Source organism: Kryptolebias marmoratus, linkage group LG21, assembly GCF_001649575.2.
Source record: "Kryptolebias marmoratus isolate JLee-2015 linkage group LG21, ASM164957v2, whole genome shotgun sequence".
In the NCBI taxonomy this organism is placed as follows: domain Eukaryota; kingdom Metazoa; phylum Chordata; class Actinopteri; order Cyprinodontiformes; family Rivulidae; genus Kryptolebias; species Kryptolebias marmoratus.
In genome coordinates this window covers 17364220-17382387 of record NC_051450.1, presented here as the reverse complement: position 1 = coordinate 17382387, position 18168 = coordinate 17364220, and the positions used below count along the sequence as shown (strand labels likewise).

General features: G+C 38.2%; 1 protein-coding gene across 1 annotated transcript in view; it reads right to left on the bottom strand.

Moving 5' to 3' along the window:
- kcnb2 (potassium voltage-gated channel subfamily B member 2) overlaps window positions 1–18168 on the bottom strand; it is an 86293-nt gene that overhangs the window by 16475 nt on the left and 51650 nt on the right. The window lies entirely within an intron of this gene.

The window sequence follows — 18168 nt, the reverse complement described above, 5'->3', positions numbered from 1 at the left end:
TAATTATATTTTAGCTTAAAATATTTTTCTTCAAAACTAGAAGTGAAGGGTCTTTGTAACTTGTCATATCTCTTACATAAAACACTGTAGACACATAGAAATTTATGTATGACTGTCAGGGTCTTCTGCCACTCACGGTTTAAGAATTTTAGTTTTTGCACAGCGACTGACTGAGCCTAATTTGCAGTAGCTGTAGCGACACCCTTCAAAGTTTTGTCACAAGTTTTCTAGTTTATAATATAGTTTAGTTTGCCACTCATCCATCCGAGTAGCTCGCAACACCTTTGGTTTCTTCTGCCAGTGAAAGAGAGAAGCTTAGCGAGCATGGTGTCAATAACATATTGACGCTTGTCCTCGTAACCATGGAAACTTGTGAATGGAAATCCTGCTTCGCATATCTGAAAGGCATCTGTCCTCACAGAAAGAGGAGATGTTGTGCCTTTGAAATCTTATTTTGCCTCTGAAAGTTGATAATTCACACCTACAATGGCACATTTATTTAGAAAAAAATACAAAAAAAAAACCCCTCCAAACAACAGATTTTCTTAGCTGGGGCAACCCCTTCCACAGAGCAACACATGCTGTTCTCTCTCTCCCTCACAATGTGCCTTGATGTTTACTTGAGTAATGACTCACGCTGGATCATACTCGGTGGTTGTCAGCAACAAAAGAACAGCCAACACGCCACAATGGGAAATGTGACATTGAAAAAAAAAAAAGTGGTATGAATGTCTGAGCAATTGAGCTTAACGCTGCTTGGTAGCCTAAGCAAGTAGGGAGTGATGATAAGGGAGCTGCAATAACGCGCGCTTTCACAGGCTTTGTTCCACTGCAAATGAGAGTGATGATCAGCGGGCATGGGAGCGGCACCGGGTGACTGTTTCCATGGTGTTAGATTGAGGTATGCCTGCTTGTTCATCTGAGTGGGTGGCGTTTTGTAGCGGACGCTGGGGTATTTTGATAGGTTGCCTGTCCTTGGAAGGGCGAGATTGTTACGCCCCCCCCCCCCGACTCTTCACGGGAGATTTCCTTTAATTAATCCAAATGAGGTTCACACAAACACACACACACACAGATATGACCGCAAGCACTGACACTGCAGTGGTGAGGGAGACAATGACATGACAGAATAGTAAGAGAGATTTTAAAGGTCTTAAAAGTTTCACCTCTTTGTAAAACATGTTTGTGCCCCATCAATACTTTTTCAATAATTTCACACAATTAAAAACCTAACATTCCTTGAGGGAATGCATGTTGCTTGCTCCATTTCTTTTTCAGACATATCATCCTATCTTAAAAGACAATATCATCACCATTCTGGTCAAACTTTGAAAATAACATTATTTTCTTGCATCCTCTATTAGTGCTCAGAGTGTGTGTTGGAGATTACTCTCAACTGCAAACACATCAAATCTTAGCTCAATATCTGTAAAATAGTCACTTTTATTGTGATCATTCTTGTGTTTGCTAAGGTCAACTATCTGTGGTGGTCATACTGAATTGGGTTGTGTGTAAATGTGGTAGATGTACATCTAAATACTTCCTGAAAGTTTCATTAAAAACTGTGTGTTTTTTGCTAACAAATAGACAAACACATGTAAACACAAAAACATATTTATCAAATATCATTGATTAAATTCCTTAAAGACAAGTCTTAGTTTAATTTATTTCAACCAGAACCCACAGCTCCATGTGCTTAAACAGCCACCTTCTGACTTCACACAACTTAAGTTGTTTTTCTTTAAAATAAATTATCTCCAAAACTGCTTGATAATTATTTGGAAGCAAGACTGGCTTAAGGGGAGGTGTAACTCACATGCAGAGAGCTTGACACAATAAAAAAAGGATATAACAGACAGATGTTTAACCCTGTGGCTGACAGAGGAACTTCTTTGTTGTCCGAGGCAGATATGGTTTGTATTGAGACCTCTCCTTCACCCTGAGGAAATCTCACTCCTGTCACTCACACAATCCAATGAACTGAAATCATAAACTGGAATTGTAAAAGCATGGGCTTGTGGGGGCTGACCAGGTGTAACGGGAGACCTGTTTTGATGGCCAGGATGGGCAGCAGGAGAGTGGCAGCAGCTGCCTGAGCAGCAACACATTTTTGCCTTTAAGGCCTTGTCATATAAGTCTAATTTCTCAGCAGTTAAACGGATCTCATCTGTCTTCTAAATATATACATGTCAACATATTCTGGATGCTTTAGAACAACAGGCAACTAAGCTTTGGCATCATTAATATAACTGTGTTTCCCAAATTGGAGTAGTGATGGTGACAGCAAGGGGTTTGTCTGTTTTACTCTCACCCTGTAATGAATTTTTGTCTTTGTGTGTCCTTGTCCATCGCTTGCAGACGCAGATATATTAGCAAGGTGTGAGTCACTGTGACCACCTGGTTTATGGTCCAGCAAAATCAGGTAATCAGCACAGCCGTGTTAGAGCAGGTACAGGATTATCAAATCTGTGTGTGTAAGGCGATAAGCGCCTGCAACATTTCTGCAAACAAGGGGGTGTTTCCATGCAGGTGGAGGGAAAAAACCCCAACAAGGTCAGATTATTGTCTGTTACCTGACTGACCAACTGCTTAGAACGTGTTTATACACTTACTAAAATACATATTTCCAATCCTATCATTCAGATTAATCCTCATCAACAAATAATTAAGATTTAGTCCCTCAAATGCAGGAGCAAAAAGGTGCAAACCTTAGGGTCGCCCCAACACACGGACACAGCGTTTCCAATGCTTGAGAATTTGCTACATGGGTTAAGAGCCCCGCTGTACACTTATTACAGCCCAGTGTGTGGGATGATGGTGGGAGATGAGAGAATTAGAGGGTTGAAAATACATGAGCAGACGCAGCAAGAGACAAAATTACACAGCCAAACATTGTTTACAGCCTCCGGGGCTGATTTGCTTGCAGATGCACAAATCGGACATATTCGTATGCGGAGGAAAGAAGTTGTTAAGTCAGGGAAGGATGCTGTCCTTAAAGCACAAGAACAATTTTAATTATGCATGTGGGCAAAGCACTGATTGAACTCTCTCTCTATGAGAGTAGAGATATTACAAGCAATTTTACTATTTCTAATGCGCGCCTCATCAGTTGCATGTACAAAACAAACCCAGTAGTTCTGCGATGAAGGTTTAAGAATCTGTAAGCTGAGGTAATTTTTTTCAAAATTATTTTTTTATTTGTCTTTTCTAAAACTATCATAAAAACAGCATTGTTTCTAGAAATGTTTTAATTCACACAAAATATCCTTTTTCTAAAAGGCCTTTTTTATGTAGACAGAAGAATGAAACTATAAAACCTTTTGTCCCGTGAGTGAAAGGAGCACTGATGTGTTTATGCTTGCCACTGTTGCAAACAGTAATGACAAATACAAAATCCTGAGAGGCCAACTCTAAACTTGCATGCTTAGACTTTTTTTATGTAGTGTGTAACATTTATGGTGGTTTACTGACAGCAAAAATAATAATGAAGTCCTGTTTTTATTAGTACAGAGTCACCTTGAAATTAAAAATGTAGTTTTATTACAGTAACACAAGTTTCACCAGAGCAGACAAACTTATAAAACTCTAAAAATCTTTTTTTGTGCTGCTGACAAACATAAAACTGTTGTTTCTACAAGTTTGGAAGGGAAGGATGTAGTTGCCGGGTATTCTTTAACTTTCCAGCCACATGTCACTAAATCCTACACAAAAGATTTAAAGCAGGATTTTAAAAAAGTTTTCACCTTTTTGAGCGAACACTGTAAAAATCAACATCTATCAACATCAACATCAAATAGTTTTACAGGATTTAAAAAAAATAATACTTTTAGAAACTTAGTCATTGGTTTGACAAATCAGACATTTTCATCTGGCCTAGTGAGAAAAAAAATATTATGTAGACAAATTTGTAAAAGACAACACATTAATTTAAAAGCTAACTTTAGCTGACTAGAAAACAGGCTTTGCATCGAAAGAAAAGACTACTTTTGTCATTATTTTATATGAACATTAGCCATTAGTTACATGCAGTATTTAAGTATGCTACTCAGGAAGCCATTCTGTAATTTAGAGCAAATAACGATAATTGCTAATATTTCTGACATGATAAGGACATAAGCTTTATTCAGTGTTTAAAGAAAAATCTAATAATTACTGGCTATAAAAAGCTCTCACACCTTTTTGTTGTTGCTGCAAAAACTCTTAAAAAACTCTATTATTCAGCACTCAGTGCAAGTCTGTCTCACTAGTTGACTTGTTTTCACCCAGTGTTCCTGTTTTAAAAGGCCTGCTAACATTTTTTAATTAGTACAGGTGAATAATATCATTAATCTCAAATCTATCAATGTGCTGCCAGAAAGTGTCTATTAATCATTGTAATTAAAAACTGTAAAATCAACTGCCACCTCACAGGGACCTGTTACATTTTTAAAAGGCTGTAATAATCCCTATGTGCAACAAGAAGAAAACACCATAAAACTGGCTAATGTGGAACCCAGGGTAAATTATATGTTAATAAAGAAAAATCCAAGGACAATGTTTTATCTTAGCTGTGTAAAAATAGTTGTTTTAAGACTTTTTAAAACACAGTTAAAAAGTTATTTACCTTAAACAAATGAACAGATGAATCTGTGCAGGAGCGTGGTGCGTTTACTCCAGGAATAATTTCTTTATAAGTGATTGTTGGAACAAACAGAAATAACTTTTACACAATAAACATACTTAGTGCATTAATTTGTAATGAGAGAGCAGAGAGAGCACTTTGAAACCAGAGTTGCTCATTCGTTTAAAGACAGAAATCTTGGTTTAGTGGACTGGTCGCATGTATAATTCATAACTGTGGCTTTAGTTTTTGCTAAGCATGTGAAAAAGTTTCCAGACTTTCAGGCTTGTGGTAATTGGCCTGCTTTCTGAGCCTTTATTTCTCACTTACTGACCTTGATGCTGCAAATCTGAGCAGGCAAACAGTCGAACAACACTTCCTTGCCCTGATGCTTGTTTTTTAGCCGCACGAAAGCCAAGGTCAGAATAATTGGCTGCGTCTCTTAATGTGTCACTGATCCTTTTCACTTTTTCCGCTGTGTTGCCTCGACGGTGTAGCAGCAGGTAAACAATTTATTACCGCTACACCTCGAAGAGCCGGGGAGATCCCGCTCTTCATAATTAAACCAGGACAGAGGAGCGTAAGTCTTCCGCGGCTCTCCCTGCTAGTGATGCACAACGAGCTAACACCTCACAAAGTGATTCTTCGCTGAGCAAACAAACATAACCACTGTACACAACGCTTAGTTCAATACTCTTGAGGCATGTCTACAGAAAAAGGTTCTCACTTTACAAGACATACATATTGTCCAACACAATGAGTAGAACATTATAAAAGGGTTTGAAAATGTTCCCATGTTGGTAAAAGTATAGTGTATGTAAAAGAAACCCAAGTTACACTTATTAAAACCATAGTTAGAGCTTTAAAAGTGGGTCTTTGTGGAAAGGGTATGAACAATTGATATCTTACCTGTAGTAGATAGAAAACTGAAAAAAAACAGCTGAAACTGAAAAAAAAAAACTGAGCTGACTTTGGAAAAACTGATCTTAAATCTGACTAGATTAATGAGGTAATAGACTAACAGATTAAAGTGGATTGCTGCCATTTTAAAACAACTTCATTCTCAAAGATTTCACTGTAGTTCACGCAAATGCTGTTTTATAAATCTTTACATCATCTGCAATTTTGCATTGTACAATTATTGACAGAGTTCTGTGGTAACCTTTGAGTGCAAATGAAGCCCCTCCTGTGAAACTTGAGGCACTTCCTGCAGAAAAATCCTAATATTTCTGCAAGAATAATATGTAATGTGAAATTGACATCAGTGTAAAGGTTTATAACAGCCTTTGCATGAACTGCTATTAATTCTTGCAAATCAAGATAGCAGGGATCCACTTTGGGCTTGACCTCACTCAGATTAGCTGTTAGCTAAACAATTCAGTCAGAGTTAAACTCTTTTTTTTCCAAGCTGAGTTTGTTCACAAAGCTATCTGTAACAGGTATTTATTGTTTGTAAATTTTCTATTGGACCCATCTTTAAAAGAGCTGAGCTACATAAGCTTACAGATGATAAATGTTATAAACTCAACATTCTTTTACTATATTGTATATGCTGATTATGTAAAGCTAAATGTAATGGCCTGTGATGGACTGGCAACCTCCTCAGGGTGTACCCTGCCTTTTGTCCAGTGTTCCCCACAACCATGACCAGAAACAAATGGGTCAAGAAAATGAATGGATGGATAAATGTATTATTCTAATTACTGTCTAAGTGAGGAAAAAAAAAAGTGTTTTGTGTGAACATAGGGGAGAACCAACCATAAATCATGCACCTCTTAGCAACCAGCCCCTTCACAGTCAGCACTAATGTAAAACATTAGAAGGCCATTACATCCGTTGTTGGCCTCTTCTAATTGTTTCGTCTCATGCTGCAAAATTTACGGCCATTAAAACAGACCACAGATACAAATCATCCTCTCAGAAAATCCCACAAGGAGCGTCAAATTATTGATTTGCTGTCATTAGGTTCAGCATCAAAGTCTTGGAGTAGAGTGTTTTCACTTTTTTCTGAACATGCTGTTTGGAGTACTGTAAGTTGAAGTAAACACAACAGAGTGTTTGCATTAATGGGTTAAGGCATGAAGGCTTCTGTGAATTTTTGGTCAGGTGAGTCAGATTTATGTTATTTTGCTTCAACTTTGACATGTTACGATAACGCCTGCACTTGTAACATGCAAAGATGATATTCCTGTATGGATCCACATCGCCTGCTGTTAATGTCTGTGTATGACTGCGTGTGTGTATGTGTGCATGTCTTTGGTTTAAAAGCTTTACTGGGCATCTGAATGGCGACGTCATTGCTGGCATCAGGAGATCCTGCTTGACAAACAGGAACAGTGGATCCCACGGCCGGCAGCGCTTGTTGCTAAATTAGGCCTGGGACACTGGTGGTCACTGGTGGTCTAAGAACAGTTGCCACATGGACAACAGTGGCTTTAACCTTGGCACCCAGATTACATTGCATTCCATCACGACATTTCCCTTGGGAACAATCCCCTCGTTTTCTCCATCTTATCCTGTTTTATGAGAAGCCAGTCTTCTCCCTAACCCCCCTCTTCACGTGTATCTGAGGACACGAACTGCAAAAATACAAACATGTTCTGACCTTTACAACCAGAAAGGCAACACAAGGGACAGTAACAAGATCAGAGTCGTGTGTTTCAACGATTCCTTTGGGATTTTACTTCTATTTAGGAGTTTGCTTTGCAAAATTATCCTGCAGCTTGAATTAAAACGCAAACATAACTTGAACACCACATGTAAATATCAATAAACATTGATTTTATTAGCTGTAATTTACATATACAGGGAGTAGTAGTAAAAAGTAGGGGGCTGCCTAAAGACGATTGTCCAAGTTGGGTGCTGGGGCCCTTCCCCCAGAAAAATGGAAAAATTATAACATCAGAAATGCATTTTCCTGGCATTTGGAACAAGGCTGTGAGGGTGTTTAAGGAGTCCAAAATCAGCTATTTTTGAGGACAATTTGTAAGAATCTTAGGCTTTTTGGAAGAACTGGGAGAGGTTTTAGAAAATCAGATGGAGAATTTATTTTAGCTAAGACAAGGAACTATCCCCCAAGGCAGTAAACCTGAAGTAAGTCATCTTGCAAAATACATTTAAATAAAAAACATATTGACTGAAGATTAGAAATAGATTGTCTTGGCATTCTTTTTGGTTGCTAGAATCCGTTCGTTCAATCATTTCTCAGACAACCCTGTCATCCACTGCCTAGAAAACAACACCCCCAACATTGACCAATCAGAAGCCTCAGCAGATAAATGAGAACTCTTGTCCAATCAGTGGTGGTGTTACAACAATGGCACTTGCTTGCTCGCTCAAAGATGGCTGCACCCTATGGATCAACAAAAATGATAAAAAATAAATTCAGGGAGGATGAAAATCACCATTTATTGTGAATAAAATTACATTTTGAATCACGATGTAGATCAGGGATGAAATCTTGATCAGGACCGCACTAGTATGTGTTTTGAGTAATACTTTTTTTTACAATATCTTTGGATTATAAATTAAAACAAGAAAATTGTGAACTTTCACATTTGTCTTATAGGGTCTGCTTCGTTGTCAAAACTCCAAATCCCCACCAAACATTTTTGTGAGTAGTCCAAAATGTAATCTAAAGTTGGTTGTTCACAAAAAAACCTCCGAATGGATAAGAAAAAGTCTCTGGCTTCGGTTAATGAAAAGCTGAATTTTAAATGTCAGATCTTTGACTTCAAAACCCAAAACTTTAACCTGAATACACACATAGGAGCTTTTATCTTAGGACTGAATTTCAGCACTGGTCAAAACAGTAATGAGATTCTTTTGCTTTCCAGTTACACATTTTCACAATGTTTACAATGTTTGTTGCTGTAAAACACATTTTTTTTTAAATTTCAACATACAGCAACTGCATCAGAAAACACACAATGAAAACCATTCAACGCCACACACCATGATTTACTCTCCTGACTGTCAACACCAGCTGGAGTCATCTGGAACAGACTTGATCCAACACACTCCGATCAGATGCAGTGCCCAAAGCATAAGGATGATGAGCTTATTACAGCTACGCTTCGGGTGTCACGCAATGCATGCCCCTCCTTTATTACGGATGCTTGCTCTCTTCTCCTCCACCTCTGCGCCACCCACCTGTTCTCCCCATTCAACTCGTTTCAATCCAAATCCAATGACTGGGTGAAGAATCAACACGGTATGACACAGTCTTTGCTTTCTCTGACGTCTCTGCTCAGATATAAAAAAAAAAAGAGAGACAAGTTGCTAAAGCCATCTGTAGGAGGATTCAGCGTAATCAAGCCTGACAAGGGAACTCTAGAGCCCCACACTCAAGTTTAAAATCACAAACAAGGCAGATACTGATGATGGTATGCTGCACCACATGTGGAGCATGTTGCTTTGCTGAGGAGTGCTGAATAAACAAGCAATATTCTTCTTACTTATGTGAGGTTTATGATGTGCGAGGCCACATTGAGAAATTATGTAAGAGCAAAGAAGATAGAACATGTGGACTGCTTTGGGGGATAAGGGAGTTGCAGCATCTTAGGGCACTTGAACACTTACATTACAGTCCTGCAAAACCAATTGCAAGCAAGTGCACACTCAAGACACGTACACAACGCTGTTTCTAATTAGTAAAATCTTAATTTCGTATAATGAGCTTTCAGCTAACCCACGAGGACCTTCAGAGGAAAAGATGCTGACTGTCCAATGAGACGAATGACCAATTAAAACAGAATACTTGGTACAAACTGGCCAAACATTCATTTAAAAATCAATTTCTCTTAATAATTAATTTGTAAAGAAACAGTTTTGTTTCCCAGGTGGACCAGTACTTTGGTTTTTTATGGACAAACAGACACATAATGCTGATCCCTCTGTAAGAAAAAGTACAAATACTTTTCACTTTATCTTTATTTGGAACTGCTTGCTCCGGGTCAGCACCTTGGGCAGGTTGACCGTTTATGGCAGTAAATGTTCGAAAGATTTTTTGGGCTCCCAAAGGAAGTCTATCAAGGATAGATGGCAGATAATGTGAATGGCTGACCATGTACACACACACGCACACGCACACGCACACGCACACGCAAACACACACACACACACACACACACACACACACACACACACACACACACATATATATATATATATATATATATATATACATAGAGAGAGAGAGAGAGAGAGAGAGTTATGTTAGGTTAAATTCATTTATTGGATGCATGATTATAAGTGATGTTGCATTGATTTATGAATGAATTCCAATCCTCAAGAAGAGAACATAATATGTGATGTTTGAAGGCTTCTGTGAGGTGAATAAAAACAATCACAAAAAAAAGGATAAAAGGCCTACCATCCCTTGAAGGAATGCATATGGCCTACCTTTCACGCCAAAATGTTATTCTAAGTTCATCTTATGTTGAGGAATGATGGAGTTGTAGCTGTTTTGGTCAAACCTCAAACAAAATTATACACAATTTCATACAATATTGCTACATGTGACACTCAGGGTATGGGTTCTGATTGACTCTAATTTTAGGTCAGTATCTGCAAATCTGGTATTCAGTGATTACCGAAAATTTCATTAAAATTTGTCAGTGTTTCATCAGCTATTGTGTTAGCACGACAGACAAACAAACATCCACTCACAGACGAGGGAAAAAACAATATCACCTTTTACCTTTGGATGATAAAAATATTGGTGAAAAAAAATAATAAAAGTAAGAGTGTCAAAAAAGTGAATAAAAAACCACAAGAAAGGAGAAGTGAGGAAGACAGAAGAGGTTATGTGCATGACTGTCTGAGGAAATGAGTAAAAATATCCCTCACCACTCCTACTTTCATGTTTATTGAGCAACACAAACACACAGACACACAGATTGTCAAAAGTGGACCCTTTTTTCCTTCCCATCTTCTTCTTTCATCTTAGGCACATTTTTAAATGTCACAGATTCTACTTACATGGCCTGCTAATGTGACGTCTGTGGCAGATGTGAAGGATTCGGAGCTCTTCTATACACAAGCTTGAGTGTGTGTTTGAGTGGGGACTCACATATTGGCACAAAATCCTGCAGATGGGAGTTTGTGTGGGAGGACCACGGAATCTCCCCAAGAGTCTGTGCTGCATTCATGCCATATTTGGTGCTTCTGAGTATTGCTGTCAGTCAAGCCAAGTTTCAAGTACAGCCTGTACATCTAGTGGACCTTGAATAAAAAGCCTTTCCAAATAATTTCTAATGTTTGACTTACTCTGCTTGACCCACTCGAAGGTTGGCGTGTACAGTATCAGCACTACCCAGCTGTGCCAAATCTGTTTGCTCACAGAAAAGTGTAATAAATTGACTTTGAAATACTTTCCAGGGATTGCCCTAAACTTCCTGCAACTCAGCTCTGGGTGTCTTTGTTAGATTGCCAACCCATTTGCTATCTAAAATACAACAAACTCAGCTCAAACAAACCATGACAACCCTCTTGTGACATTCAGCCACCCTCAGCTGTAAATAAGAAGCCGTGTCATGTGTGCTGGCCCTCTTGAATGTGACACTTTTTTCCCAAATGCTAAACTGCTCCAGGCATCTTGAAACCTGGCTTATGAACCCTGACAAGAAAGAAGCTCACTATCTGCTTTATCATCCACACTCCCCAGGACACACACATTTCTACACACATGCACTCATCTCCGTGTCCCTGACTATTTTTCCTCTTTAGAGCAACAGCTGAGTGTAGGAGCACAAGTCAGCATCAGTATTTGTGAGTGTGTATGTGTGCGTACTGCAGCTCTTCCCGCCTGCTGCGCTTGCCGCTGATCTGCAGCAGCGTTGGTGGAGTTCGCCCACACACCTTCCTCATCATCAGTTGCATCCTGACTCCTCTAAAGTAGTAAAGTCCTATGAGTGAGTGCATTACCCATGCCAACATTTTACCACCATAAACCTTCACAGTGGATGTTTGGAGGGTTGAGTGTAACTTGACATCAGGGGAGCTGTTCCATTTTTAGATTCTTGCATAGTCACAGGCAGTGGCTTCTTCTCAGGATGCATCGTTTCACATGGGGATACACCTATACAGGCTAGGACTGAAGGCTATAACAGGAAATCTAGAGTGTTCTCATACAGCAGCAATGAAAAACTTCCATAGATGGTGAGCTGCTGTCGTAATGGGTTATAACAACATGTGAGATAGGGCATGAAATGAGAGGGGAACCTCTCCAAACAAATAAGGACAGCTCATGACAGACATATTGCCTTTTAAGTGACACATAAAGCACTACAGCTTAGGGAAACTCCTTTCCCTCAATCTTTAGTGAAGACAAAACAAAATGCCTCAAGAAAATATTGCCTCTTCCTCCTCCCTTCTTCCCTTTCTCACCCTCCTTCTGCTTTGTTTCAAGAGGCCACCTTTAACCCACCAACATGAAGCGAATCCATTGTTGTCCACCCTCTTCTGCCACACCTTACACTATTTGTGTGAACAAAAAAAGCCTTAGTGATGGGAAGATTGCTGCCTTTCATTTGTCTAGCCCCTGCACTGCTTACTGTGAAGCTGTAATTAGTGTCAAGAACAAATTTGTTAGTGCTAATAAGGCTCCAAGCTGTGTTGCTAGCAAGCACAACATGGCATCACAGAGTGGAGCGACCAGATGTAGCCTCTGCTGCTGGTTGATGAGAAACTAGGATGCAGAATTACGAACCTAAAGAAATGCACAGGCCACCATTGCTCTGGAGCTAAATGTGTAGCAGAGTTGGTCTGGTTTTCCAGTTGATCCACCAATTTGGTTAAGACTAAATATTAAATATCACAAAAGTGGTTGTACAAAACAATACATAAAGGTAAAGCTGCATGAACTGTCATCCAACAACGCTTGTACAGGCAACTAGGGCTGCAGTGAAAAGCCATCACAATCAATGATGCCAACTGAAAATTTGCTACTGTGAAAAGTTATTGTCACAAATCTTTCTTGCATTTTCTCTGCCTCTAGCCATCAAGCAAACCTTTCACTTTTTCTGAGCGGCACCATTGATAAAAGGTTTTGGGTCTGTATCTTTTTTATTAGTCATGGGAGTAACAGCAGAATGATATAAAGGAGGATGAGAGAGAAGAGGAGTGACTGAGTTAGATACTGAATCATTTGCTAATCTCTGGCTTGACTGGTGAATTATTAGTATTTTGTTTTGTGTGAATGTAACTAATAAATGTGACTGCTATAACCTTTGAGACTGCAGTAAAAGAATAATGCATCATAACCTTAATGCTTGAAAAGTATACATGCAAGGCAATTGCAGACAACAGAAAACTATGTGATACATTTTAAAATTAATTGGGCAGCCCTAATAGAAAGCCATTTCATTCTGATGTTTATTAACCATAAAAGTCTATATTTTATTCTTGCAGAAGCATAAAGTTTTGCAAATAACTTTGTTGTATCCTAAAGGGATATTTTCAGTAGTTTGAAGATCTAACAGAAAAGAAAAGCCCTTCACTCTGACAGTACGTTCACTTGTTCTGCTGAATGTGCCGCTGCCATTTTAGAGCAGAAGCCGAGAAGTGTCAGTGGGAGTTCAAATGGTAGAGAGGCTGTCAACAAACAGAAGCTATGGTTTGCCCAAAAAAAGATTGATTTCTTGCTATTTTTCACTCAAATCTTATACATACAAGTTTGTAAAGAGTCCAAAACACCATGGGTATGAACATTTTTAGTGACAACATTAATTTAAAATAGTCAAACTTCAATTAATCTCATCAAACGGCAAACTTTTCTAAAATCTCAGGCCTTGTCCAAACAGAGATGTAGTTTTTCTAAAACAATCTTTTTATTAGTCATTTCTAAGAAATATATATATTTGTAAACACTACAACATTTCTAGAAATGTCTTCATCCACATTGAAACAGGGAAAAACAATTCAAAACAATTAACTATGCCGGGCCTGTATGTAGCGCTGCCATTAAAATACACCAAAAACAGGAAACAGGCGTGGAGCATGTACATAAAGCTTGCACACTGGTCGCCCTTGGGTCGTACGTTAGTTTAGAAGTGGGGCTATGACATTATTGTTTTCAAAAGATTGCGATTTGGTTGTCCACATGAGAATGGAGGGATGATGTTTCAAGTTTAGTTCACTCTGGAAACTGTTTTTAAAAAATACCAATTTGCGGCTCTAAAACACCATTTCTGTGAGGACACAGGACTGACAGAATAAGAAAAAGTTTTTGCATCTTCCCAAAAGCCTTTCCCGTGTGTATGGCCCCTCATTCTAGGGATCAAATTTACAGGTTTCTCATATGACAGGAAATCGACCCATTAAAACCTGATGAAACCCGATTGTCCCCCTTTTTCATGTTTAAAGGACATCTTAGATCTTCAAGGGTTAAAACTGGTCTCATGTCTCATCGTAAAGATCATTTGGCCCTGACGTGGCCAGAGTCGAAACCGTTCCAACAAATCAGTCCATTGAATGCAGAAAAAAAGTCTAAATCAAGAGTGAAATGCTGAATACTCCACAGATATTTTATATAAATTAGGCAAAGGCAGTCTTGATGAAAAGATTTATGCACATGGAGATTTTCTTTGAACCCAGCCATGATCCACAATGAGAATATAAAACAAGCTGTTTGAAATCAGACAACATAAATTAAAATTATAGGAGGACATTTTTCAAGATCAGGGCACAAAACAGGTTTATTTCCTATAACATTTGATAGCCAAATTTATCATCTCCATTTGCAATAAGGCAAGAAATATAGTATTAATCCATCTTTCTCAAAAGCATATTACCTCTTTTCGATTATGACACTCTTTTTAAAGTTCTAAATAGATCAATGCATGTTTCCAGAGAAACTACCACACTCAAGTTGTCTCACAGGAGGACATTATAAAAAAACTAAAAAGAGAGTAATATGCTAGCATAGTGAAACAGAGATAATCTATAAGCTCTCTGCAGATATATGCCTTTGGGAAGACTCACTCACATATCATGGTTTCATTGTTTTTGAAGGAAATCCTACACTGTGGACTGAGATACTAGGTTCTGTGTGCTAAACTTGAGAAAGAAGTAACTATTAGTGCAGCTCAGTTCTGCTTTTTTGGAGGACATTAATAAGCATGTTTTTTTAAAACAAAACTTGTTTTTTGCAGGAAACAGAACTGCCAAACCCTCAGAATTAAATACAAGGTTATTATGTAATTTTACAATGTTTAAAAGTGTATCATAATCAAATGCTAGATTTATTTGTCTATTTTTTGTGCTTCTTTTTGTCCCACCCAACCTCAGTCTTGTCCTACCCTCGTTTATATCTGATGTCTCTGTCAGCACTGTCCACCTCAGATAAAGATAGCCTTTTTATCTGATAGAGGACAGCATGTCGGTGTTGATTAAAGCTCTGTAGAGCATTCTCTATTTGTCGTAAACACAAATTGAGCCATTACATTATAACCCTGAGTACCAAGCAAAAGAAGAAGAGTTTCCTGAAATCTAAAAGACTGCTTGTGTTTGTAAAAAAAATATTTCAAATTAGAATAAGGAGACCCGACACATGGATATTCAGGCGCTTACGTTTCTTCTAAAAAGTACAAGAAGTGGCCCTGAGCTCTGCTGGTGTCACTGCTGAGTTGTATTCACCAGAAACCAGATGTTTACTGCAGATAGATACAAAAATAAACCAAAAAAGATTTAGACAAGGTGGCAGGAAGGGCAGAAAAGATTACGTAGATGTCTCTTAACAACTCGGGCAGCTCCGATTTCTTTCCTTTTTTTCCCCACTTTTTTCCCCTCTTGTCTATTTATTTCTCTGACCTTTGCCCTGCTGCAGTCCCTCTAACATCTGCCCACACGGTAGATAAGCAGATTAATTGAAAGATTTGGATTTTTCCTCATTTAGCTTGTCTGGCTCCAAGATATTCTCCTCCCTTCTCCAGCTTCTCTTAAAAAAAGANTCTACTAAGTCCCCTGCCTTCTTCAGCAACACGTATTGCTGATGTAAACAGCCCATAAAATACAAACAGAGAAGTTTTTATTGCAACATCCTGCTGCAGATTTGCGAAGTCCTCATTTAGCTTGCACCAAGCGTAGAAAATTATGTTTACCGTTCATTGAGGAGATAAAAGTGGAAAAAAAAAATTAGTCCTGAAAGTCAGAGAGTGTGAAACGAGAATAAAATGAGGTAAATAAAAAATATCAGTTACCCGGGACACAGAGTTATGATCGGCCTTTTTGTCTCTAAAGCACAATGAAAAACTGCAGGACTTTTTTCATTGCCGAATTTATATATAAAAAAACACATAACAAATTATTTTCCAAAGCAGGGATATTATTTACAAAATGGAAACAAAATTCACATCTAAATAAATTGGCCCTTTAAATATAAATATGTAGTTTGAAGTAACACTGAAGGACAAAATAATCTATACTAGTTCCAGCTTTGATATAGTGATATTCTCTGATCTGGAGGTGCTTTTGAAAACATGCATGGATTATAACAGCATTAGAAATAGAAGCTCAAGAACAAGAATAAAAAGAGCAGAGAAAATCATAGCTTGTAAAGTTCTGAAGGTGAACCTGCAAGGCTGCTATTACTCTCTCCAGAGGCTTCAAGCAGACTGTTCATGCTCACACCTAAGCTGGAAAGTCATCATGCATACATGAAGACAGCTGCAAGGGCAGGCAGCCCTACATACACGCATGCACTTATGTGAGCACAAAGCAACGGCAAAATTTCTTCTATATTTTCCCATGAAAAGGTCAAGTTCTCTGCTCGTATTTTCAGGTCAATTCATCTTAAAATTAGACTAATATTTACAGGTGAACTGAAGAACTAAGAATGTCAATGGTTATGGTTTATAAAAATGACATTTTCCTTGTACATCTATAATTTCATATCAAATTAACAGCGCTGAATGTCTTAAAATGTCAAGTGAGACAAATTGGGCTCATTTAATCGCCTTCATTTGATATGCGGATGTTCAGTGCTATGAGACGTGGCATTATAGGGATATACTATTAGCTCTAATGTTCATTTATGGAGGATCACTCTCACACACACACATCAAAACTCAGACATCTCTTAAGTATTGTTAAGCAAACATAAATTATGTATAGACAAAAAAATAAAACTGCACATGGCATTCATGTATATACTCACACAAATGGACTTTTTCCCAGGGGAGCCATAATGAGAATGCCTGATTTAGTGTATTGATCCACCATTGTAAACTGCACAGGGTCGTTAAAAACCATGACATCATGTACAACACTGGAGCTTATCAGCCAAGGCCTAATACAAGATACCATGGTTTATTTTGTTACATTCAATCAGATATTACAGTACAGATATTAGTGCATTCCACAAATTCTCTGTCTATGTACAGTTTTATTTATACAGTAAAAGTGGATAAACTGTAGATAAGACTGATCGTGTCTCTGATCCATATCGATGCATTGTTACTCAGATATAGTTTTGTTTTCAGTCAAAACAAAAAAAATGGAGCAAATCATTTAAAAAGGCCACTCAAACTTTAAATGACAGTGCGTGTCTCAGCATGAGTGAGATTCCACTCATTGATTTTTCATGAGCAAAGCCATTACAGGCGATAATTTACAGTGGGCTGTTTGATCACCCAGCTTCATCCCTGCACAGCAACAAGCCTGCACAGACTGGTCTGAACAGCTTGTCCATACAACAGCTTTGCACAGCAAACAGCACAAAGTCGAACAATAGGTCTCCAGCTGCAGTATTTGTTTTGCCACACTCCCATCTTGTACTTCCAAATGGCCATGTAGCTTATTTTTATTATGTTTGTATTACCAATTTATCACTGCTGAGAAGCAATTTTGGGCTACTCCCACATTGTGAGTTAACGTGCAGTATAAAAGAAGATGTTCTTTACTTTTTCAAACAAAGCGTTTCATTCATATTGTTCCGTTATGCGTAGCTGATAATGTAAAATCTGATAAAGAGGCCAGATAGGGATACTGCCCTTCTTGTGTTATTTATTCCCTAAATATATATATAGTGGCTGACGCAGCTCATTTCCAGATGGAAGGACATATGTGGAGAAGAATATTTCTCTCCTCAGCTTGTGCTCCGACATGGGTTTAAAAGTGCATCACTGTATAATCCCTCCAAAGGCAATGACAGATCTCAGGGGTCATCAGGACAAAAACAGCGGTTTATTCATTATATGACTAAAGTTATACTGGATTTAAGTGTTTTTTAAAATCACACTTTTCATTTCTCCTGAATTATTTTGTATAATTGTTTTTCCTCCATTCTAAGCTCGTCAACCAGGCAATTATGCTTGTAGCTCAGTGAAAAAAAGTTGTGATACATCAAATATATTCAAGACCTAGAGTAGTACAGGCATTTTAAACATTTATTAAAGCTCTTGGCAAGAAAAACAAATAATTTAAGTTGTGGTTTAAATAATTATAAACCTCATCATAAGGCAAGCATCAAGTTCTGCCAATTACACTGATAACAAGCATCATGCTGCAACAGCATCTAGGCTGACCAGCATTTTTTTCCTCACTAAAGTTAACAAAACTATTCCAGT